At 39.3% G+C, this 26536-nt stretch overlaps 1 protein-coding gene and 1 non-coding gene across 7 annotated transcripts in view; both read left to right on the top strand.

Annotated features, from left to right (window-relative positions):
• The window catches only part of CSRNP3 (cysteine and serine rich nuclear protein 3), a 203361-nt gene that overhangs the window by 143731 nt on the left and 33094 nt on the right, over window positions 1-26536 (top strand). The gene's annotated exons all lie outside the window — the stretch shown is intronic.
• Window positions 16991-17097, top strand: LOC112583014. Its single transcript, XR_003107380.3, has one exon. It is a non-coding gene; the product is annotated as a U6 spliceosomal RNA (small nuclear RNA).

The following is a 26536-nucleotide window of genomic DNA, read 5'->3' as shown; positions in this document are numbered from 1 at the left end:
GATGTCCTTGCCCAGCAGAGTCTTCAGTTATCAGATATCATGGTGTGATGTCATTAATCTCTCTCCTGCTCTTCCAGTTCCCACTTTTGAACCTCAGACTCCTCTGTTGCCTCGGCTTTTTGCCTCTTACCATCACTTTTTCTAACACCTTTCCCTTCTATTTTGGGCTTCCCTGTTGGCTCAGACGGTAAAGCGTCTGCCTGCAATGCGGGAGACCCGGATTTGATTCCTGGGTCGGGAAGATTCCCTGGAGAAGGAAATGGCAATCCACTCCAGCACTGTTGCCTGGAAAACCCCATGGACGGAGGAGCCTGATAGGCTACAGTCCATGGGGTCACAAGGAGTCGGACACAACTGAGCAACTTCCACTTTCACTTTCCTTTCAATTTTAGAGCAATCTCAAGTGAAATGACCCTAACTGTCTCCTCTCTACAAAAGTTATGTTCTCCTTGTCTAGCATTTCCCTGGACTCCACAGGAAGTCTACCAGCCTCATTTTCCCCTTCCTCCCTGGAGCTTCCTCTTGCCAACCACCCCCACCCCCGGCCCCCGACACCCCACCCCCACCCCCCGCCCCAGTCCCTGCAAACAATAAAAGAGTCCTAGCTGCCTGCACTGTTACTCCAGTCAGTTGCTTTGTTTCTTCTTTCATCCTGGGTTGGGCCCTAAAGATAATTCAGAAAAGTCATCCTGGAATTTAGGGGGAAAGAGCAGAAGGAAAATAGCCCTTGTTTTATATAATTTGGTCTTTTTAATAAGGACATTTTATTAAATATTTTATTTACCTTAGACTTTTCCCAATATATTCAGAAGCTAAAGGGTTTATCAAAACACAGAACTGTGTTGGGATTCTGCATATCTACGCCCCAGCCTGGTTCCGTGAGACCTCCTGAGGGCATGAACAAAGCCTCCGTGCCTGCGCTGCAGAATCACACAGAGGGCTTCTGTCAAGCCAGCCCTTTCTTCTTCCTAAAACGGCCTCCAAAGGCAGCCTTTTTCCCCCTTTGATGTAAGCTCACAATTTCCTCACTTTCAGGGATTTAAATTACAACAAATGTTCTGTGGGTTCACCTGTTTTTTTTTTTTTTTTTCCGTCTTGTATTTTTTTCCCATTGAGCTGAAATTCACATAAAATCAACATTTTAAAGTATACACTCAATGTAGGATATATTTTTAAAATTTCGCCTTGATTTTCTTCATTTTTACCATAAAGCGTCAAGATACCCTTTCTTTTTTGTAATTTTTAAATGAAAATTGTATATATGGAAGGTATACAACATGATGTCTTATTATATACATATACAGTGAAATGATCACTCTAGTGAGGCTGGTTAATATATCCATCTCCCCGTATAGTTACCATTTGTGTGTGTGTGTGTGTGGTTGGAGCACGTAAAATCTACTCTCTGAACAAAGTTCTGGTCTACAGTACAGTATTAAGTAGAGTCTTCATGTTGTACATTAGCTGTCTAAACTTATTCATCCTGTATCACTGCAACTTTATGAAGGTTCACCGTTCTGAGGTACTGTGGTATCTACAGAGTCCATTGCTGGCCAGCTGCTCTCCTCCATTGCTAAACTGGGGCCTCATAAATTTCCTTTACAAAGCTTTGCAAAAGCTGCCCGGTTTCTGCTTCTTAACCAAGAAGCCTTCTTTCCATCCCACAGCTCTCAAGGAAAAGCCAAACACACCGAAGTTCTCACCTTTCCTTCCCAGCCTTTCCCTATTTCCTCCTCCTTCCTAACACCTCATTCTTTTATTTATTCTGTCCACTCCAGTAGTCTCACCTACCATTCACTAGGAATTGCTTAGGTGCCAGACGTTATACTTGTTAATCTCCACATCCCAGCGAGGTAGATATTCTCGTTTTACAAAGAGGAAACAGGCAAGAGAGGTTACAAAGCCTGAAGAAGGTGGGAAGCTAAATAGAGGCTGAGCCAGGATTGAAACCCCAGTCTGGCTGGGAAGCCGACACAGTGTCACGCTGCCCTTCAGACGTACATGCTCTGCTTTTAAAGAGGTCACACAGAGGAATTGGAACAAAATGACAGTCCAAAGGATTCAATTTCAAATCCTGACTCCATCATTTTGTTTGTGTCCTAGCCAAGTTACTAAACTTGAGTTCATTTTCTCACTTGTAATATGGGGCCAATGATCAGTTCTTTCATTCCAAAAAATATTATGGAGCACTTTTTTTAAAAGAATTTTTTGATGTGGACCATTTTTTGAAACCTTTATTGAATTTGTTACAACATTGCTTTTTTTTTTTTATAATCATTGGCTTATTGTCCATGAAACATGTGAGATCTTAGCTCCCCAACCAGGAATTGAACCAGCACTCCTTGCGCTGGAAGGCAAAATTCTAACCACTGGACTATGGGGGAAGTCCTTATGGAGTGCTTTTTATATGCTGGCCACAGTTCTAGGTTCTGAGGGCACAGCCTCGGGTAGATAGATGTTACCCTGCTCTCAAGGAACTAACATGTTAGTGGGAAAGCAGAATATACATATCTTGTAAGCACTTTAAAGAAAAATAAAATAAGGGAAAGGAGAGTGTGAAAGAAAAGAGGGGAAGACAAGACTGTTCCAAGAATGTAAAACTTAAGCGGAGACCCGTAATAAATAAGGAGCAATGCACAGAGGGAGCAATGTGGTTATTCTGGGATAAGAATATTCTAGGCAGGAGAGTAGAAAGGGCCAAAAGCAAGATTTAGTAGTAACTAACACAGAAGCTTGTAACTATTAAATTAATCCTGACAGTGCATACAGATTGGTATATTTCAGGTGCATAAATATTGTCTTTTCTTCTTCAAAGTTTTCATGTGTTGCTAACACTCGATAGTTCCTTGTGCAAAGCATCGGCGAGAGCTGCACACATCTTAAAACTTCCTGTTTTGCTTCACTGCCAAGATGCACAGTTTCTTTGTGCCTGCTGCCAACACCTTTTACTGCCCTCGCTGTCTCCTCTTTGTACCCAATGGTCAAGTAGCTTCACCCCAGGGTGGACCAATCTCTCCCAGTGCGGAAACTCTTTATTCTGCCAAGCTTTTTAACACAAGGATAATGTTACTTATGTTTATCCTCAAACCATAGAAAATCCCTACTCCTGCCTCTAGTTTCCCATACCCCCAGTCCCATCCCATTTCCCCAGGAGCACAATGAACAGCTTCTTCCTTTCTCTCTCCAGCAGCACTCCCCTTGCCATTGTATAGACGGTGTCTCTGGCCTCCTTGTTTCTGATGTGATACATGTTGCTTATTCTGGCTTTATGCTTTCATGCACTTTGGAGAAGAGGTTCTTCATGGCTTCCTTTGAATACCCCTCAGCTCCTGTGACACTTTTCTCTTTTACTACTACCTGGTTTTCTCAGATATTCTCTTAAAGATTCTTCTTGTCACCCAGGACTTGACAGTGTTGAGACATTGTGGAACCCATTTAACTGGGCTGGATGTTCCCCTTCAATATTCTTCTCCTCAGACCCTGAGAAGACCTCTTCCTCTGATAAAAACCCACCCATCTCCTCTCTTCAGCAGGTGCAATCATTTCCTTTTCATTTTCTTGATTTCTGTGTCATCCAAGCTAAGCTTTCCATCGCCTGAAATCCTCTGCCACCCTGCCCGCAAGGTCTTTCGCACTAGCTGCTCTTGCTGTGCTATGGTAGCCACAGGTAGCTTCCCTGAGTTCTCTTTCATTCTGGACCCTTGAAGTAGGCATAGCCCACTTTTACTGAGAAACTATTTGTGGCAATCTGCTAGAAATAGCCTTTCCCCCTCATCTAAAAGGACGCACTGACAGTCTCTCCATTTTGAAACCCCTCTTCTCCCTTAACATTGTACTTGATCGCACCACATGCAAACCATGCTTTTGGTGCCCTCTCTTGGAGCCACTGTAGAATTCTTGAAGAAGAGAATGGATCGTTTTTAGCCTCAGCCTGTTCGATGTATGGATTCATATTAGAGTGTGATACACATTAAGTTTGAGAAAATATTCATGGATCACATATGACCCTGCTCAGAGGGGTGATCTGCTTCTTCAGGATCTCACCAAGTTGTTCTCCTGATGTTCCTCCCTCCTTTCTGCTTCGGGTCCCATGGATAGATAGAGGACCACTGTGTATGCTCACCACTTGCCTCCTCCTGACTCATTAAATAATGTGCAACAACAGCGGATCCCATGACCCTGGAACTCTCCCATATTCACTTCACTTGGTGTAGCTGCGCTTTCTCATTCCCCAGTTCATGCACCTCTTTCACATAGGAAAAGCACCCATGATTTTTTTTCTCACATGCTTTGAACTCAGGAGGGTACATGTGATCCATCTATCTCTGTGAAATAGCTGAAGCATCATAAGGTCATTTGGGTACCTGTCAAGTCAGGAGATTGGAGAAGGAAATGGCAGCCCACTCCAGTGTTCTTGCCTGGAGAATCCCAGGGATGGGGGAGCCTGGTGGGCTGCCGTCTATGGGGTAGCACAGAGTCAGACACGACTGAAGTGACTTAGCAGCAGCAGCAGCAAGTCAGGAGAGAGGGCAGAGTCGGAGGCAGAGTGTAATCTTCCTCCAGATACCGTGATATAGTCTCCAAGTGAGAAGTGAAGCTATCTCTAGTTATGTTTCATTCAGAAACCAAATTAGTAAACATGAAATTCCAGAACCATCAAATTACTGGGTTCATGAAAACCTGAAGCATTAGCTGAGAATTAGTCCTATTTGATCACCCTCTCTTTATTTCATTTAAAAGTTTTCATCTTTATTTATCTTCATTTTGCACTCTACTGTTCATTGATTCCCTCTTTTAATCCTGGACGCCCTGCCTGCTGTATTCAGCAGACTCTTCCTTCTCTCTGATCTAGAGGAGTCTAAGCTGATTTCCTGTGGTTCAGTTCTCAACCACTTAAAAGAAAGGTTGCAGCTTTTTCTTTTGTAGTCAGGTGGGTTTGATTGTTTAAAACAAGCTTTCTTTCAAAGAATCTCAACAGACTATATAAAAGCTTAATCTTCGTATCTGTATATAGACTAAAATAAGACCTGGGGTGCACCATCCGAGGTGCTTGTTCTTTGATTTTTAAAGACATTTTAAAGCTCCTTTTTGTCTCCTTTTCTGCCTGAAAAATTAAATTCTAGTGTTTTTGGTGAACAATGTATTAATCTTAATCATGCATACATATTTTGGATTGGTCTTTTCTCTTTCTTCTAAAACGGCATTTAGCATTGCAATTTTTATTTCTTCTACTGCTAAATCTGATTCCATTTCCTCCAGTGTTTATTCACCCTGCTTTGTTGCCTTTCTTGGTTTACCCATTTGTAATGCCTTTTCCTTAATCACTTTGAAATCCACCGTATTTTCTCCTGTTAGCGCACATCCTCCCTGGGGCACTAGCTGTAGCAAGTGGTGGACACATTTTGGGTACTCATGAGAACCTGCCGTGGAGCTAGCTTTGTCCCTTCAGTTGGACGCCAATAATTTCTCCAGCCTGGGTCTCCAGGATCCTCCCAAAAACTGCTCTTCCACAGCATCTCTTTTCCTCCCGGATACCAGATGAAAAACAAGGTAGACACTTCACATTTACCCTGGACATGGATATCTCTCCCTCATGGTGAATTTCAGCACCATTTTAAGAGACATTGACCTTGCACAGCTATCCTCCAGTGGGAATGTTATCAGAAATTCTTTTATATCTCTTATCATAAAATTGCTAATATTCAACATGTTCCATGTTAGCCCTTCAATCCCTCACAACTGGTGGAGCAAAGGCCTATTGCCCTCATTCATTCAACAAACATTTGTTGAAAGCCTACCCCGGGACACACAGGAACATGTGGATGCCCTGGGGAGAGGAATTGTTTGTTCTACATCCTCTTACTAGTGCCAGGGTTTTCAATTATTTGTATACCTTTTTCATTATGTTTAAAATGAGAGATTTATTACCTGCACTACACATTATATAGCTTTACAACTTAAATGTAATTGCCTCGCTATTGCAGTTTTCTGAACCAGATCACTTCTGAGGAGGCATAGAAGACAGTTTTTAATTTAAATGATAAAATAAATCACATGTTCCTGGTAAACAGTAGTTATGCCATATATCAGGCACTTCCAGTATTTCAGCTCCCAATGACTACAACTTCAGGCAACTGACTTAGTAGCTGGGTGGGAGTGGGCACTGTGTGTGCAGGGACATGGCTGTTCCTTTCCTTGCAAGAAGCAGCCTGGGGTGTGTGCCATGCGTATCCTCAACAAAGATAAGTGGTGACAGTGAAGGCTTTTTTATATACTTTAGTGGGAATGAGACCAATTTACAAGTTGCCAGTCTCTAGAAATCCAGCTTTACTGGCACATATATTTTATTTATTCCTGTGATATTCTAATACCCCATTATGGATGCCCTAAAAGGAACCCTTGGCAACCATCCAGTTGTCCTGCCCTTAATATACCAGGGATATTAAGGGAAAGCCAGATGCACTCCATGCTCTGAAAGACCTCAACCCAATAAAAGAGGCAGCAGTGAAAACAGATTAGTTGCACAAACTAGTAATCAGGCAATCAGAATATGTCTTCTGCTTAAATGATATTTTATAGCAGTAATCTGTTTTATCATTCAGAGTTCAGCAAACTACAGTTGTTGCAAGCCTAGCCTCTCCTGCACCCGCTTTAGTAAGTCGAGTTTGACTGGAGCACAACCATCCTTGTCCATTTACATATTACATATTGTCTGTGGCAGAGTGGAATAGCTGCAGGAGACAGAATGGCCTGCAAAACCAAAATGTTATTATCTGGCCCTTTACAGAAAAAAGGTTTGTTGACCCCTGCAATAAAATATGCATGAACCTATTTCAAAGTGATGAGTTCAAATACTGTTGGCACTTAAAGCTTTCAACTCGAGAATTGCTTGGAGTATTTTCACAGTTTCTGTGCAGTGTGGTCAAACCTAGAAACGATAATGAAATATGACCATCCTCACACGAGCAATAATAGAATACCATTAAGCGTTGTATAAATGCTTAGAATACTGCCTAGGTACTAATTCTGAATTTAATGAGAAAATGTTCTTTGTATTTTCTTAGCAATGTCGCAAGCCTGACATCCTATTAAGAAAAAAGAAAGTGAAATAAGAAAAACCAAATGTTGTTTTCCCTTTCTTCAACAGTCTCTCCCTGCAATGGGATTTGAGAGTCTTACATTTACATTTTTCAAATCTAAATCTAGAAATCAACAAATTGAAACCATTTGTGTTTAAAGAAATTCTCCAGTAGAATACTTGACTGTGATTCATTAAAAAAAAAAAAAAAAAACTTGGATTAAATGAACATCTCCTCATGGGATAGTCCCAGTAAATATGGTTGTGGCATACCTCATGATTCGCTTACATTTTTATTTTGCTACTGTGTTTATCAGAATTTGCACTCTCCAGTCTAGTTGAACGACAAGGACCAAGCGACTTAGGCAGCTGTCAATTTCCATCTCCTACCTGCAGAGTAGAAGCCCTTTATTTCATTTGTAGGATTGTGCCAAGAGTTAATGAGATAAAACCTGAAAAACGCTGAGCACTGTGGTATAAATGTGAACATGTTTATTTTCTTTCTCTTTTTTTAATACAGTCTGTGATATTTGACCACTCTTTCATGTCATGCTTAATGCAAATGTTCCTGTCACCTTAAACATAGCAAAAGGACCACCCAAGTGAACCAGATGCTCACTGAATGGTTAAGCTGATTCCTTGTCTCTGAAAGCCTTCATCTCTGTCATTACCTGATAATGCCATTTCAAGTGATTAAAATGTAGGGATGCTCACTCCAGAGGGCTGAAAATGTAATAATATTGTTAAAAGAAAGGCAACCAGCACTGTCTTTTATTGTTTCTATCACTTAAATCACCTGTAACTACATTGGAATACAGATCATTAACCTCCCAGAGTCAGCAGGTTTTGGGTTTCTATCTTTAAGGAAGAATGCAGTGGTCTATCATGAAACCTCAGATTCTGGCATTCATTGTATTTTGATCTTGTTATTTTTCTAGAATTTCTTATGAACCAGCCTGGGAAATATTTACTTTTTAATTACAAGAAGAAAGAAATCTCTTCTGATAATTGGAGCTTCTTTAGTCTTGCTTTATTCAACATGCTAATGCCTTTCTTTGTTTTCCACCTAATAACTTCAATCCCCTAGTTTACAAGCTTTCTGAGACACCCTGCTAAGAACAGACTAAAAATCCAGTCTCCTGATCACAAGATCTGAGTTTAAAACCAAGCTGGTCTGTTCTGTGTTGTCCTGTGTCTAACTCCTGTGTTTATTTCCTGAGTGCTAAAAATAGTGCCTGGCATATAGTAGGTGCTCAATAAATGTCTGTTAAATTTAACTAGTAACTATAGTATAAACAGAACTTCATCTGCAACCATCCACTCTGTGGTGCCTAAATGTGTTCTGCCACTGGCAACCTTGGGGTTCTTTTCAGTACCATTGAAATCTTACCCACACTTCCAAGGCCCTGCTCCATAAAACCTTTCCTGATCCTTCAGTAGCCAAGATGAATTTCTCCATTGAGTTTTCATAGCATTCCCTACTTCTTTTATAATATTAAAGCAATACATTCATTCTACAAGTATTTATTTGTTGTAAAATATTATTTATAAAATATGCAGTGAGCACCCATTCTGCAATGTTCCAGCACTGAAGATACAGTGGTGAAAAGACTGATAAGGCCCTGTAGGTTTATATGCTGATGGTCATAATGATAGCAGACAAATGTATAATGTGAGGCAGTGATAGGGACTCTGACAACAAAGGAGGGAAAGGATTGAAGAATGATGGATGGGCTTCTCTGAGCAAAAGGCACGTGAACAGAGACCTGGATTACACGAGGGAGTATGCAAGGCCTTGTGCTAGGGGCTGAAAAGATAAAGACATGAAGCATGCTCCTTGCTCTCATCAACATGGAGAAACTTACCTGCTAGGCAATAATTATTGCACACACTTTCACTTTTCATTTTCATGCATTGGAGAAGGAAATGGCAACCCACTCCAGTGTTCTTGCCTGGAGAATCCCAGGGATGGGGAAGCCTGGTGGGCTGCCGTCTATGGGGTCGCACAGAGTCGGACAGGACTGAAGTGACTTAGCAGCAGCAGCAGCAGCAGTGTCAGAAAACTACAGCTAACACGACCTCTAGAGGAAAGCCATTCTAGCACCTTGTTGCCTTGCTATTTTAGGTACTTCTGTGTTCCTTGCTATATTGTCAGTTTGTCTAGGAAGGAATGACAGATTGTTCATCTTGGTGTCCGCCGGAGTGCTCGCGGTGCCTGGTGCCTTCCCGGCCCAGCAGACTGGTAGGCTTGGCCAGTGTGGTCCTGAGCAGAACCTTCCCTGCAGAGCCTGCATGCAGCTGGGGGAGGAGGTGCCTGGAGTTCCTTCCGGGTGTTCTCTGCAGAGGGAGCCGGTTGCTCTCCCCTGTGAATTACTGTCCACACTGAGAACCCCGCAGCAGAGAGTCTGATGAGTGGGAGAGCTGCCAAAGCAGTGCGAGGAGGCTGGGCCCTCCGGGCGCCAGTGAGGTTCATCCTCTAGCTTTCTGTTTGAAAAACTTACTGTGATCACAGTGGAGATGAGTGGGTGGAACTTGGAGGAAGTTGTACTCTTTTTCTCTCCGCATATATATATATATATATAAAATGTATCCCAGTACCACACGGGGCAATTTGATTTATCCAGGTTGACAAAACCCTGCCTGTCTTTTTTTCCCAGGAAAAGAAAGAATTTTAATTGGAAACTAAATTCCAAAGTCTTCAGAAACTGTAACCCATATTCGCAAGGCACGTCTGAGAGTTTACTGTCTGGGATAATTGTCTGCTTTAATAAGTTGGTTGGCCATTTAATAAAATGGTTGGCCATTTGTTGAAGCAGAAAGAAAGACAGTAAGGAAGAAAGAGCAAGTGCGTGATTTGTATGCAGGTAGAAACATGGCATCATAGAGTGTTGGTACATGCAGTACAAATAGCTATTTTGAATCCCTAATCTTATTTGTTACACTATTTACATATGAGGTAATATCATCCTGCCTACACACAGTATCTCACCTAATGGTGAAACTAGTCTGGACTGGTCTAGATTTTGTGTCAGATAGCAGAAGTCATCTCGGAGTTGTGGCCATGGTCCAATGCAAGCGCAGCAGGATTGCACATGAGAATGACCCGATTCTGCAGAATTGAAAATCTGTTTCAGAGTCATAGGTAATCGTTGCATGATAAAAAGTGCAACCTCGCTTCTCTCTCTAGCTCTATTCTTCCTCTGCACTTCGTTTTCCTCCTGAATTGCTCCCCTGAGAGCTGCAAGGCACATCCTTTCATTATGCAAAGCCCTTTAGCTCCCTCCAGCTTCTGCTCTCAAACATTCAAACACAGCATGGGAGTGGCAGACTAAAGAGTAAAGAAACCTGGTTCTTGTTCTAACAAGTTCCTACATCTGTGTAAACACATGACACTGTTTTAGTAGTGTTCCTATAAACATTAAGAAAAACAATGTCTTCCATTGGGTCAAATGAACATCCTTATCTTATCAGCTTGGGGCCAGTGGCAAACTCATTATGTCAGCAGATTGGCAATTTATGCAGAAGCCACATAGAAATTGCCAGGGTTATAGGTGCTTAGTATATATTTATTCAATGAACGAATAAACATGAATGTGTGCCTGCATAATTGGGTGCATAAATTAGGTGTTTATTTGCGAGGAACTCTTTGAAGGAGTGAATAACATAGGAAGATGATCTGTTTTCAGAGATCTGAAATGAGGAAAGCTATTCTAACTATATGAGGAAAACTATTCTAACTCCCATCATAGACATATGCCTTGAGGTGCTTTCAGGAGTGCTGATGTATTTGCCTTATTCGGGTTCATCTCTCCCATTTAATTCTCATAACTTATAGCATTGATGTGCAACACAGGAGAGGTAATTACTGTTACTGTATACAACCTTGGCTTCACTAGAACCAAATTAGCAATCAACTAGATACTTGAAATAAATGGATATATGACTATTTAGACATACCTCTATGTTATTTGTATATACAACTACACATATATTTGAATTCTAGCAAAACTTAGACTCTATGGATATTCTTCCCATCCATTCCAAAATTCCATCATGATAATTCTCCTACTCTTGTATTATTTTTTAAGTAATTAGAGAATTAAGCATTAGTTGACTGATAACCGACAAATTCTTTTGCTTTTTACTGATGCTGGAGCAGAGCACACAGAGATTTGGTTTATGACTAGTGGATTGGGATTGAGGGCAGTAGGGACTGGGCAGTAGGGTTGACCCCTATGTAAGAAAACCAGCAATCCTATTCACAGTATCATGGCATATGGCTCTGATCTGGGCCAGTTATTTCCTTTTAGCTAAAATGGCTGATATGGTGAAAAGAAGTATGGCAGAAGATAGTGTGGGATCAAGGAAATAGGCAGGTCATAGAGCTTTGATTCTTGGTTGATTCTTGGTTGAACAAGTTTTATTCATAAAGTAGCTGGAATTGAAGGAGTAAAACCAAGTTCTGAGTAGGAGGAAACTAAATGAGACTAGGGTTCTCGATAAGAAGACTTCAGTTCTGACAAGGAAATGGAATTTGATTTCAGAACCAAGAATGAGGCTGATTTAACCTGTCTGAATCTTTAGATAGAGATTGGTAGAAACACGACTGTCCAGTGATTGTGAGGGTGTCCTGTGAAGAAAGAACAGACCAATTGTATACCTGGCATGCTAATGGAGATGAAGTTATTAACATATTTCTAGGTTCATCCGCATTGTCTCTGAATTAGTACTTAGCTGGTTGTGATGAGATAGACAAGGAATGACACATTCATAACTATTTTGAAGTAGTTTAGGGTCTTAAACATACTCTATGGAATCTATGTATAAGGACTTGTAGTTATGTTTAATGGAATTTTGAAAATGTGAAACATATGGTCATAAATGCTAGAGTATAAGATGACTCATTTATAGTAATGCCACTTCATGAATGCATTAAACAATTTTATTGTCTTACATTCAAAAGAGATACTATGATCTTGAAGTACAAAATGGAGAATTTATGTCTATAAGTTTTCTGCTTTTTGTGGCATTCACTGTAGAAAAGTTGGAAAATTCAAAACTGTAAAGAAATGGATTTTGTGGAACTGTAATACTATCACTCCAAGATGATCAGTAATAGCACTGTGATGTATTTTCTCAGTATTTTTTTGTGTGTGTTATTATATAGCTATTATATATTGGTAAACATTTGTTTTCTAATCTATTTTTTATACTGAACATTGTATCAGGCATTTTCCAGTATTATTAAAATGTCTGCAAAATCGTATTAATTTTATTGGCTACAGAACTATCCCTTCATATAGACAAAGCCTTATTTTAACTCAACCATTTCTACAGTGTCAACTATTTAGGTGGTTTTCAGTTTGTCATTATTATACATAATTTAATGAACATGTTTGGACACATACGTTTTAAAACTTCTGATTACTGTATCCTTAAGGTCAATTCCTAGATCCAGAATTATTTTTATTGAAAAAAAAAAAAAAAAGATGAATCTTTTCTGAGGTTCTTGGAATATACATTGAGAACTTGCCTTCTGAAAATGTTGTAATAATTTATATACCAATCAGTAGTATAGAAAAATGCTCATCTGTTTGTACTCTTGCCACAACTTAAGATTATTCCAATTTTTCATTATTTGCTAATTAAATGGGAAAAAATTGTATTTTGTTATTGTTTTGATTTTTACTTATTTGATCATTAGTGAGTTTGAACACTTTTTGTATATTTTAATCATTTAAGTACCACTTTTTGTCACTTTTCTATTAACTTTGCTCAGCCGTCAGTTGTTGGAAAATGGCCCATGAACAGAGAAAAAGTACGGCTAATTCTCATTGTTCCCAGTAGTTGTATTCTATAAAGTTGCAGCAAACAATAAATTAGCAAATACTGAACCTCTGCTCCTAGGAAATATAGGGTTAGGTTTCTGGGAGCCTGTGGTCATGTTTTCATCCACCGGTCAATGCATACTTTGTTTAGTGTGTTTCTGTTTCAAGGTAGTAGTGGCAATGTTAGTTGCTGAGTTGTGTCCAATTCTGCGGCTCCATGGACTGTAACCCACCAGGCTTTTCTTTCCCAGCCTAGAATACTAGAATGGGTTGCCATTCCTTTCTCTGGGGGAATCTTCTCAACCCAGGGATTGAACCAAAGTTTCCTGCATTGCAGGCAGTTTCTTTACCATCTGAGCTACCAGGGAAGCTTACCTAATTTTTATTCTTGATTGATTAACATTAAACTCATCGTCAGCAGCACAGTGACTCATGCCCATACAAAGCTATCTAGCAGGACATCACAGCCTTGCATTTAGGGACACCAGATATTTCAGCACTATGCTTGGGGCCATTTCAAACAGCAAACTGACCAACAAAAAGCCCCAAAGTACATATCCTGTGACACTAAACATACCATGTGAAGGATGCTGGTTTACAATAGGAGAGCTGAAACAGCTTGTTCAGCCTCAGCTGAGAACGTGAGGCTACTCAGTTTGCACTGCTCTGGGCATGTCTGTGAATGATATTGAAAGTACCATACGTATTGATTGGAGGTTACAAATAAGTTTCAACAAGAAGAAAGTGAAAGTGAAGTCATTGTCGTGTCTGACTCTTTGCAACCCCATGGACTGTAGCCTACCAGGCTCCTCTGTCCATGGGATTTTCCAGGCAATAGTCCTGGAGTGGATTGCCATTTCCTTCTCCAGGGGATCGTCCCAACCCAGGGATCGAACCTGGGTCTCCCACATTGTAGACAGACGCTTTACCGTCTGAGCCACCAGGCGAATTCACAAATCCAGAATCTATGAATAATGAGGAATCACTGTATCTTCATTATCTTAGTGATCTGGCCCCAGGTTAATGGTGATAAATATGGGTGGGTAAAGAAATGAATACACAGATAAATGTAAATCAATTCTTGTTGAAGGTAAAAGAAAAGTGTTGCTTAAATCCTATAATTTTGAGGTATAGACAGGATTTGCAGTACCCACAACACAGAAGGAGCAAAACTGAGAGTAGTGAAGGATGTATGCTGACACCTGAGGAGAAAGTGTAGAACAGGGAGATGCAAAGGGCATTTCACAGCATGAAGCCAAACAGAGTAGAACATGTGTCTCATCGACCAGCTTGTGACCTTGGATGAGAACCACTCTGGGCCTCTATTTTCTCCTCCATAAAATCAAGATTAAAATATCTTCCTTAGACTAAACCTCACTTGGGGTACCTTTTGTCTCTTATTCAGCGACAACCCTAGGACCTTGTGTAATTCCCAAAATATATATGTCAGCTATGTCGGGTGTATATATATGTCAGATACTCAATGACAAAAATGTACCAAAAATGAAAAAAAAAAGTATTTAAAGTCCAAAATATTGCAGATGGTGATTGCAGCCATGAAATTAAAAGATGCTTACTCCTTGGAAGGAAAGTTATGACCAACCTAGACAGCATATTAAAAAGCAGAGACATTACTTTGCCAACAAAGTTCTGTCTAGTCAAGGCCATGGTTTTTCCAGGGGTCATGTATGGATGTGAGAGTTGGACTATAAAGAAAGCTGAGTGCCGAAGAACTGATGCTTTTAAACTGTGGTGTTGGAGAGGACTCTTGAGAGTCCCTTGGACTGCAAGGAGATCCAACCAGTCTATCCTAAAGGAGATCAGTCCTGGGTGTTCATTGGAAGGACTGATGTTGAAGCTGAAACTCCAATACTTTGGCCACCTGATGCAAAGAGCTGACTCATTTGAAAAGACCCTGATGCTGGGAGGGATTGGGGGCAGAAGGAGAAGGGGACGACAGAGGATGAGATGGTTGGATGGCATCACCGACTTAATGGACATGAGTTTGAGTGAACTCCGGGAGTTGGTGATGGACAGGGAGGCCTGGCGTGCTGCGATTCATGGGGTTTCAAAGAGTCGGGCACGACTGGGCAACAGAACTGAACTGAAAATACAGAATAGAGCATTTTCATTGTAAAACACTTGTCATATGGGATTAGTCCCTGCCAATGAATAGTTAACACATGTTGATCTCTCCATTTCACATACTCTACTGTTCTATATAAATGATTTATGTCAATTCAAATTATATGATTTATTGATTTCTTTATTTTTATTTAACAAACACTTGCATAGTACTTACTATGCACCAAGCTTTATTTAATGCTTAACAAATATTAATTTGTTTAATCCTTGTTAACAACACTATACAGTGGGTTTTATTATTAAAACTATTTTATATTAATACATGAGTCATAGATGGAGTAAGTAACTTGTCCAAGGTCACACCACAAGCAAATGGCAGACCCAGGATTTAAACTAAGTGTTTTATCTTCAGAGTTCATGTTTATAACCTCTACTCTGTCACAACAGCCCTAGGAAATTTGAGATAAAGAAGCAGGAGTTAAGTCACTGACCTAAGTTAGCAATGAGCCTACTGGTGTGTCTGACTTTAAAACCTGTGTCATTACGATTTATAGCTCCAGGCCACTAGCATTCTGGTAATAAAACAGCAGAGGCTTACAACAGTTTACTACCTATGTTGCTTCTAACTGCTTCTAAAACAAAAGCATCTTGCTTTCTCTCTTCCTGTTTTCTTAATAATGCAGTTAGATTTTCATTGCTATAATTCCAGGTTTTTTTTTTCTGAGTCCTGAAAGCTGATTTTCATGGAACATGAAAGTGAAAGTCGCCCAGTCCTATCCGACTCTTTGTGACCTCATGGACTATACAGTCCATGGAATTCTCCAGGTCAGAATACTGGAATGGGTAGCCTTTCCTTTCTCCAGGGGATCTTCTCAACCCACAGATCGAACCCAGGTCTCCCCCATTGCAGGCGGATTCTTTACCAGCTGAGCCACAAGGGAAGCCCATACCTTGGCATAAGCCCTCTTTATTTTTATGGATGCCAATCCTTGATTCAAGTCTGATCTGACAAACATACTTAAGTCATGGAACATAAGAAGGGAGAAAAAAGAGTCTTAGCCCATTCCAGAACTAAGAATGGGCAGGAGATTGTTAAGATTAACAGCTTGAGCCTTGGACTGACACTGTCTGCATTCACATCAGGCTGCTCTGCTACCAGCTGTGAGGTTTTGGTAAATCGCTTCACCTCTCTGGACCTCAGTTTCATTTATAAAATTGAACAGTCTACCTATTCCAACAATGTTTGTATTGGTATGAAGATTCAATGAATTAATACCTATGAAGCACTTAGAAAGGCCTTGGCACGTGGTCAACACACAAATAAAACTTGATCAGTACAAGCAGCATTTTAAAATTACCCAATTATCATTACTAGTTTTACAGCTTCACCACTTGTGTACTAGTAAGTTTTCAAACTTTGTGATTACACACCTCTACCATTAAAACTGGCCTATGTACAAATATCCTTACTTTATGTATAGATTGTCAAAATGTGTAGCAGTGGTTTGTAGTAATAGATTGCGTGAAACTTTAAACTGGATCACAGCAACGATTCACCAAGTCTTGGTTTATCTTTTCCTAATGCCCCTAAGCTGCCCCTGGATTCTTGTACCCAGACCTCTCCTCCCCGAAGAGTTCTTTGCTCAAAACTACCTATGGCCTTTTCTAGTCTTTCTCAGTTTCAATGGCTTGCTGTAGAAAAGAGGGTAACTTCTTCTGTCGAAGGAAAGTAATTATATCCATTACCATCTGGGAACAATAATAGTCCCTTAACTCTCTCAAGATTATTCAAGTACTCAAAAAACATCCTGTGTTATCCCTACTGAATCCTTGATCAAAGACCAGAAGTCTGGGGGGTCAAGGCAGGGTTGACCTCAAATTGATTTTGCTTCTTACGTTTTTCCTTATGCCATCTCCCAGCACCGATTGCCTTTGGTGTCTGGCAGGGGCTGGAGATGAATGCTTTGCTTGTGAAAGTCACTTAAAACTTGAATTTAGAGTGCTGGCTTCAGCATCACTTATACTAAAATTGGAATAATCCAGAGAAGATTAGCCTGGTCCCTGCTCAAGGATGACATGCAAATTTGTGAAGTGTTCCAGACTTTTTTGACATATGTACACTACTATGTATGAAATGAGGGCAAGAGGAGAAGGGGGTGTCAGAGAGATGGTTGGATGACATCACTGATTCAATGGACATGAGTTTGAGCAAACTCAGGAAGATAGTGAAGGACAGGGAAGCCTGGCGTACTACAGTTCGTAGGATCGCAGAATCAGATAGGACTTAGTAACAGACAACAACAACGTATAAAATAGATAACTAATGAGAACCTACTGTTTAGCACAGAAAACTCTACTCAGTGTTCTGTGGTGACCTAAATAGGAAAGAAATCCAAAGAAGAGTGGATATATGTATATATATAACTGATTCACTTTGCTGTACAGCGGAAGCTAACACAACATTGTAAAGAAACTATACTTCAGTCATATATACTCCACATTTTTTTAACTAAAAAGAAAACCTTAGACTTAGAGACATTGAAGACCATATATACATGAGAGGAAGTCAGGGAACTGGTTAGTGGGGAATGCTGAGAACCAAGGATCCAAGGTTGAGTTCACTCCAGATGTAAAAGAAACATAGGAATCATTGAGAAGTGATGCTCTTGAAGATAGACGGGGTTGAATCCTACTTTTATGAAACTCAGTATACGCACTCTGCTCATTTTTTTCTCTTCCATCCCAAGGAATAGAAAATCCTAAAATGTAGAAGGAAAAGAAACCTTTTTATACCTTTGTTTCTCCTTCATAGCCCAAAGTCACATTTAGCTTTGGAAAAAATATTTCCTGTAACAACCCATCTGTCATATGAGTAGCATAGAAAAGGGGAAAATAGACCCCAGAAGGGGCACTGTTTCTATACATCCTGAGGTACCTGAGAGTATATGTGGATGCACACAGCTGGCCCCCCATATTCGTGGATTCTGCATCTGCAGATTCAACCAACAAATGATCTCAAAATATTCAGAAAAAAATTCCAGAAAGTTTAAAAAGAGAAACATGAATTTGCTGTGCTCTGGCAACTATTTACATAATATTTACATTATATTTGCAATAATCTACATAGCATTTACATTGTGATGCTGGGAAAGACTGAGGGCAGGAAGAGAAGGGGACAACATAGGATGAGATGGTTGGATGGCATCACTGACTCAATGGGCACGAGTTTGAGCAACTTCCGAGAGAGTGAAGGACAGGGAAGCTTGGCATGCTGCAGTCCATGGGGTTGCAGAGTCAAACACGACTTAGCAACTGAACAGCAAGGTATTATAAGAAATGTTGAGCTCATTTAAAGTATACAGGAGGATATACATAGGTTATATGCAAATATTATATTACTTTACTTAAGGGACTTGAGTATGGACTTTGGTTCCATGGGGGTCCTGGAACCAATTTCCCATGGATTCCAATGGACACCTTTATCCCCCTATTTGCCCCATAGTTCAGTTCAGTCGCTCAGTCGTATCTGACTCTTTGCGACCCCATGAATCGCAGCACGCCAGGCCTCCCTGTCCATCACCAACTCCCAGAGTTCACTCAAACTCATGTCCATCGAGTTGGTGATGCCATCCAACCATCTCATCCTCTGTCGTCCCCTTTTCCTCCTGCCCCCAATCCCTCCCAGCATCAGAGTCTTTTCCAATGAGTCAACTCTTTGCATGAGGTGGCCAAAGTACTGGAGTTTCAGCTTTAGCATCATTCCTTCCAAACAAATCCCAGGGCTGATCACCTTTAGGATGGACTGGTTGGATCTCCTTGCAGTCCAAGGGACTCTCAAGAGTCTTCTCCAACACCACAGTTCAAAAGCATCAATTCTTCAGCACCCAGCTTTCTTTATAGTCCAACTCTCACATCCATACATGACCACAGGAAAAACCATAGCCTTGACTTAGACGGACCTTTGTTGGCAAACTAATGTCTCTGTTTTTCAATATGCTATCTAGGTTGGTCATAACTTTTCTTCCAAGGAGTAAGTGTCTTTTAATTTCATGGCTGCAGTCTCCATCTGCAGTGATTTTGGAGCCCCAAAAAATAAAGTCTGACACTGTTTCCACTGTTTCCCATCTATTTGCCATGAAGTGATGGGCCCAGATGCCATGATCTTTGTTTTCTGAATGTTGAGCTTTAAGCCAACTCTTTTACTCTCTTCTTTCACCTTCATCAAGAGGCTTTTTAGTTCCTCTTCACTTTCTGCCATAAGGGTGGTGTCATCTGCATATCTGAAGTTATTGATATTTCTCCCAGCAACCTTGATTCCAGTTTGTGCTTCTTCCAGCCCAGCGTTTCTCATGATGTACTCTGCGTATAAGTTAAATAAGCAGGATGACAATATACAGCCTTGGCGTACTCCTTTTCCTATTTGGATGTAATATCAAATCATAACGGGGTCCACTCCTGGGAACTGCCAAATACATTCCCAAGAACTTTGGGCTGATTCTCTCCTTTGGCAAGATGTTTTCAAAGGGAAATATCTGTGAGCTACAAAGAGATCCTGGTAGCTCAGTGGTAAAGAATCTGCCTTCAGTGCAGCAACTAGAGTTTGATCTCTGGATCAGGAAGATTCTATGGAGTAGGAAATGGCAACCCACAGCAGTATTCTTGCCTGAGAAATCCCATGGACAGAGGAGCCTGGTAGGCTACAGTCCATGGTGTCGCAAGAGTTGGACACGACTTAGCAGCTAAACCACCACCATCCTGAAGGATGAGGTAATGTCTCCTTCCCATTGAACAACAGGCTTGTTTACTGCTTGCTAAGAAAAACAGTGGATTCCCAAACTCATTGTGCTTTTGGTATAATGCAAACGTACTGTGTGTGCAGCATCTATTTGGCTCCTCCACCTTGCCCCTGTAGAATCTGGTGAACAAGGAGTACCAACAGAAACAAGATGCTCGTTCTACTTCTTGTACTGTGAATAATGAAGTAGTTTGTTTCTGACCCAGAAACTCGTGTTTTTTCCCCGATCTTTGAAATATTAAGAGGACAACTCTTTAGTTGCAGGGTAAAATTGTCCCAGACAAGATAAATAGCTGCCTTCTCTCAAATTACATAGTAGCCTATATTGTATCAGTTCTGCCTGGCTCTTGTATTTCAAAAAAATTCAAAATTCTCCTTGCTTGCTTCTGCAGTTTGCCTCAGGAACTCAACAATCATGGCTTTTACTTTCATTTCTACCAACCACAAAAAAGAGGTAAATTAGATGTCTTAGAACATGGCTATATATCATAAAATTCCATAGGAAATTAATAAATCTTGTGTGGTATGATTTTATTTTTACAGGATAGTCATGACTCTAAGGCAAAGATAATAATTTAAATACCAAGAGACAGAATTGTTTTGTAGATCTATCACTAGTGAACTGCTAAAGGCACAAATTTCAGTCTTGTTTTTGCTAGAGGTCAGTACCAATTAGTGATGTTTTATCAGCAGGATTTCTCTTTCAAAACTGTTTTATAATGTTCAGGTAACTCCCCTGCTAGTTACTTGCTTTTTAGAGATGGGTTTATCAGCTTATTATTAATGGATTATTTAGAAGTTTATTATGGTGCTAGGGTTTTTGTTGTTTTTTTTTTATGTCAGATCTATTGAAATGGAAAATATAGCATATTTCAAATGGTTTGTAATACAAAAGTTATGTGTACCCTGAAGCCATGAAGGCAACGTGTCCTCCCTTCAGTATATTATGTCTTTTATTGAAAGGTACCTTCAGAAAATAAAGTGACTAGAAACTAAGAAGGAAGGAAGACACTGACCACGAGGCTTTAAGGGAGAACTGTCAAATGCCATCTTATCATTTAAAATTAAGGAAAGTGTATTCAGGAAATGTATACGTTTACATGTTTACCTCATAGCTCAGTTATTCATTCATCTCATTTCGTTACACAAACATTTATCAAGTGAGTCTTCAGTGCCTGGGTGTGTGCTGCACCCTGAGGGTTCTGCAGGAAGCAACATGAACTCCTTGCTCACTGGGTGTTTACCAGACAGTGGAGGAGAAACACACACTTATATTATATACCAAGTCAGGGGTGTTCTGGAAATGTGTAGAAAGGGCACATACCACATATTAGGGATTCTATGAAAGGCTTCTTAAAGTTGACATTTGAGCTGAATCTCAACTAATTTTTCTATTAATAGTAGATATGGAGCGGTAATTTTATGCCAAACATGATACTTTAAGCAGTTTCCTTATTTGTAGCTTTTAAAAGTGTTAAAACAGACAATGAGAGGATTATGAGAAGTTGAAGCATATGCTCAATCAACCAACAACTATTTTTGTAGAAAAACCATGAAGTTTTTCTTTTGTTTTTCTTTCTTTCTTTTTGATGTTTACAACCCTCCCAAATCTTTCGTTGACAGCCAGGAGACAGAAGGTACCACAGTAACCCCAGCTGCCCCGCTCCCAGCTGCCTTCCCAGACTCCATTTTAATCCCAACCCTGCAGCCCTAGATCTCTTTTTTAAATTTGGAATGTCTGACATATGGAGCCAGTAATACAGCACTGATGAATTTCTTCCTTTTATGTTTTTTTTAATGATTTCGATTTTTGTTTGGGGTTAGTACAGTAAAGGCTTTTTAGGTTAAGGATGTAAAAAAGAAATGTGCTTCCAGATTTCCTCATTTATAGCAAAGTTCAAGTGCATTACCTTTGACCCAGTCCTCTCCAGAATGACTTGATCTTAGTTGCTCTTGTTATTTTTGAGGATTTTGTTTCATTTTGTTGTTATTGTTGTTCAGTGATGCTCTGACCTGGATTATCATGATATATTAGGCTTGATGGGGCTACATTGTTGGGCCAGATGAGATAGAGTGTGGGGAAGTCGTTGAGCAGGTGGGAAGTGCTGTTTAATCCTTCTAACAGGGGAGGCTCATGGTGGTACTGAGAAAATGTAAAAAGCAGCAAAACAGGTTAGTGGAGCCAAAGAATAGCAAATATCTCCTTCTGTCATTGTGTGAGCATTTTAATCAAATGGCCTGCCTCATGCAGCTTTATTTTGCATTGAGATATTCCATGTCCCCCAAATATTTCTCAGATGGTGGTAATGAATTGCATTGCCCTCTCAGTTGTAAGAGCGCGGGTATTCTGCTGCGGAGCCATATGGTTCCCATTTATTTTAATGTGTCTTTGACATCAGGAGAATTGCTGAGACAGCAGAGGAAAGTGCTTACAACTTGGACTGCAGCCAGAGCTGCGAATATTTATGTTTAGTGACGACTACCTTTTTTTCCCCAGTAAAAAACGATATGGTCCTAAGATGGTATCCATGTTGAGATTTTAATAAAATGAGAGTTTATATATTTTGGAAATAGCTGTTACTTTAATAGCAGTGAAATGTATTTCTTAAGCATGTAGTTTTAGGGTTTAATTGCACATATGAGAGATTAAGGAAACAGGCTGGGAAGTAGGTGGTATTTATTTTCTCACTGATAATAAAGGAACACACTTTTTGTTTGGCTTAACAGCATCACCACGATAGTAGTCTGCATATGTAATGCTTTCCATCTGTGATTCTTAAGGTTTTTTACAATGGTAATATTTCTGATAATACTCCTGAGGTAAACATAATTCTGAAAATACTAACAGAGGGACTGAAAAATGCAGGTGCCCCTTAATTTAATCTGTATAGTGGAAATTAGCAAATTTAGAATTCAGATTTTGAATTAAGTACATTATCTAACAATTTATTATTTCCAAGTATGAGGATAGGATAATACTTTCTCTAATTCATTAGTGATATAGTATGCTTACAATAAAGCATTCTTTAAAAATGAGATGACAAAGACCTCAGTAATAATCAATGTTCCATATATAAATGTTAATATCATCTCTGTAGAAACCTTAGATTCTCTGGAAAATTATTGTGTTATCTAAAGGAAAATACATACTGTTAACAGAGAAAAGTAGTGATAACATTGATCAGTTTCTGTGAAATTGTTCTTACTAGAAATAAAGTCAGATGGCCAGTTGAATAAATGGAACAGGGAAAAAAATTTCTGAACTTTCAGTTGTTTGAGACAGAACTGAACAGAATGCAGGGTCTAAATTTAGCAAAACACTTTAATATTATATTGTCTTTCAAATATCTTGCCAAAGGATTTTAATATATAAACTTTATTTAAGTGATAGTTATATAAACACACTATTTATCATATAAAGACCAGTAGGAAGACTTCATATCAAATATAGAATTAGAATCCCAAGATTCATGATGCCTAGTACTATAAATTTGATGGATGAATTGATGAGAAAGGAAAATTAGAGTGAAACTTGGTTGATCATTCAGTTAATGGTACTATTTTAATCAATGGTTTAATCTAAATTTGTTTGAGTTTAACAGTTCACTATTCCCAGTGTTAATTGCATTTGATGTTGATGGATAGGGCTTTCTAAGTCACACTGCATTTTCAGTGGGCATCAATCTAATGTAAGCAGTGAAAGGGTTAGTGCTAAATCAGCTATAAAGATTAAAGATAAGAGAGAACATGATTTCTTTTTAAAATTTTTGTTCTTTCAATTTTTAAAAAAACTATATTGGAGTATAGTTGATTTACAGTGTTGTATTAGTTACAGGTGTACAGCAAAGTGAATCAGTTATAAACATATATCAATTCTTTTTCAGATGTTTTCCCCATATAGGTTATTACAGAATACTGAGTAGAATTCCCTGTGCTATACAGTAGGTCCTTATTCATTTCTTTCAGTTTTTTAATTTCAAATTTATAACTTCAAAATACAGCATTTATTCCTTTTGTTCTAATAAGTATGAGAATAAAATGACCCCCTCCCTATTTTTTTAGATAACTCACAAGAATTAAGGGGAAAGTGCAGAGGGCATTTTTAATAAATTCAAATGTATGAATAAAAAAGAGCTAGTTCTGAGAAATGACCACTCTTTGTGAGTTAATCATCATAATTATTTATGACATCAAAGCTGGAAGGTTGAAGTTCTCAATTTTTATTTGCAGCTTTCTAAATATATATCAAAATCCTGGGCAATAAACTTTATTTTTTTTTAAGCAGAGAATTGCAAGTAGATGATTACACTATTAAACCACGCTCTCTAATGTCAAATTCAGCTTGCAGTGTGCTGAGCAGCCTGGGCTGTAGCTGTCAAGAGACTGGGGAGAGAGCTGCCTCCCTGCACGCGGATCTCTGGCTTGCTTGTGTGGACGTAGCTGACAGACTGAATAGATGACGACGTGACGCGCATGCTCATTATCCAAAACAAAGCGTTGGTCGTCCAGCCTGAAGGGTCAACTTTTTATATTATTTCTGTTTTCTTGTTAAATTTTTTGCTTAAATGCGTATGCAGTATTTGTACATGTCTTGATAGAAAATTTATTATCACATAGTCTTATATGAGAGGGTTTTTTCTTTTGTTTTGTTTTTGTAAAACTAACGATTTAAACAAAAGGGTTTCATCTTGAGTTATTTCCACTCAGAAGCTTCAATACCCAAGGACGTTATTAGTCTTCAGAGTAATCCATTGTGAATATTTTCAACCTGTTATTAGGATGGAAAATACTTATTAAACTACCTAATCTTGTCTGTGAGTTATAAACCTATTTCTCCTCTACAGAAGGACTGACATCAGAATGCTAACTGGTTCTTACCTATGTTTATCATACTTTATACTCCCCAGTCGGTTTGCCATGTTGCTAGTACATAAATTGGTTGGTTGGTTGGAGATGGGGAAGAATGGCATTTAGGGGCTGGAGAGACAGATGTGCTGCAGTTTGAAAAGCAGTTCGAGCGATCATTCATACTACAGGAAACCAGAAACAAACTGGGACTTGATATCTCAAGCATCACTTCAAGTGGGAGCTACTCTTCCCTTGATTTTTGTTTTTGAATGCTGCTTTCATAGAAATAAGGGCATAGTAAAAGAAAAAAGTCCCTAATTTGATGGGTCCTGACATTTTCTTACATTTACCGACTTTGTCTCCATTCTGATGTCCTTTTGGGAAATGCAAAGCACTTCAATTCCAAAACATTGGGGATATCCCAATATTGTCTCTAACAGATCCAGTGTTTGGAAAAGTCTTTCTTTCATGATTGTTTTTGCACATGGTATATCTTTCATGAAGTGAAAGTGTTATTTGCTCAGTCCTGTCCAACTTTTTGTGACCCCATGGACTGTAGCCCACCAGGCTCCTCTGTCCTTGGAATTCTCCAGGTAAGAATACTGGAGTGGGTTGCCATGCCTCCTTCAGGGGATCTGCCCAATCCAGGGATTGAACCCGGGTCTCCTGCATCACAGCAGATTCTTTACTGTTTGAGCCACCAAGGAAGCCCTATATCTTTCCTCACTGAATATAAAATAACATCCTGAATATAACATACTATTGATTTGGCCACCACTTAGTGTTATATACTTCAGGTAATTTGAATTCTGTTCACAGTTGGAAGGAAAATACTCCCAAATAGTCTTTACTTTCATTTGCCTCTCATTTACCCAGTGCCTTAAGACATTTCCTTTTATTAGTCTTTTGGAATTGTTTCCACTTGAAAGATTTACTATTTCCCTAAATACCTTACTTGAGCAAAATAACAAAACAAACAAACAAAAACACAAAAATACAACTGTGGCAAGTAGATTTGAAAAACTTGGGAATGTGACATAAAAGAATAAAAGGGAACAATTAGAACAAGGAAGAATTACTTTTGACAGCAAACTTGCTTCATTTTCAAAGGAACTATTCCTATATTGCTTGGTTGCTAGATCCATTTCACTCCTTACCTGTGGTTGAGATCTGAGACCATGTGTGTGACACCAGGATCAAGAGGGGCCAATCTTGACAATTGCGTCAAGCTGGAGACGATGTGAAAATATGATCACAGGAGATTTGTATAAGTCCCTTGGAAAGATCGAGGACATGTATTTTTTAAAATCTTAATAACTTTAACCATTGGAAGTTGATTTAATATCTAAACTGTTATTGTTAATTCCTATGTAAAATATTTTCTGATGACAATGGGGTTTTTGTTTGAAAGTTAGGTTTCATGACTTCATAACTGATATGATCTTGATTTGTTCTTCAAAAGGTGAGAAACAACATACTTTCAGAGCCCCTGATTAACTTGGCTTGTATAATTTAAGAAAACAAGTTTTTATTACCCAGGATTTACCAAGATAAACTAATTTCAACAATCTCACTTTGCTTCTACTAAATTCCCACCCCACCCCACCCCGCAAAGAAGAAAAGTAAACTCAATACTGACTTACAAATCATCTGGTATTTTCCTTTTGAACATACTGCATAGGAGAAAGAAGTATACTATTAACTTCATCAGACCCAAACGGTAGAATTAATATTTTCCACAGTTTTCCCCTTGTTTAACATCAGACTGGACCAAAAACTCTCAACCTCCGTGTGGCAACTTCAGAGCCAAAATACATAGTTCTGTGTACTGCTCTCTGCCTTTCCACCTATATCTGGACTTTGCTGATAGTTGTTGACACTAAAAGAGTCAAATGTGCATTA

Source organism: Bubalus bubalis, chromosome 2 (assembly GCF_019923935.1).
Source record: "Bubalus bubalis isolate 160015118507 breed Murrah chromosome 2, NDDB_SH_1, whole genome shotgun sequence".
Lineage (NCBI taxonomy): Eukaryota > Metazoa > Chordata > Mammalia > Artiodactyla > Bovidae > Bubalus > Bubalus bubalis.
This window is presented reverse-complemented; position numbering and strand designations above follow the sequence as displayed.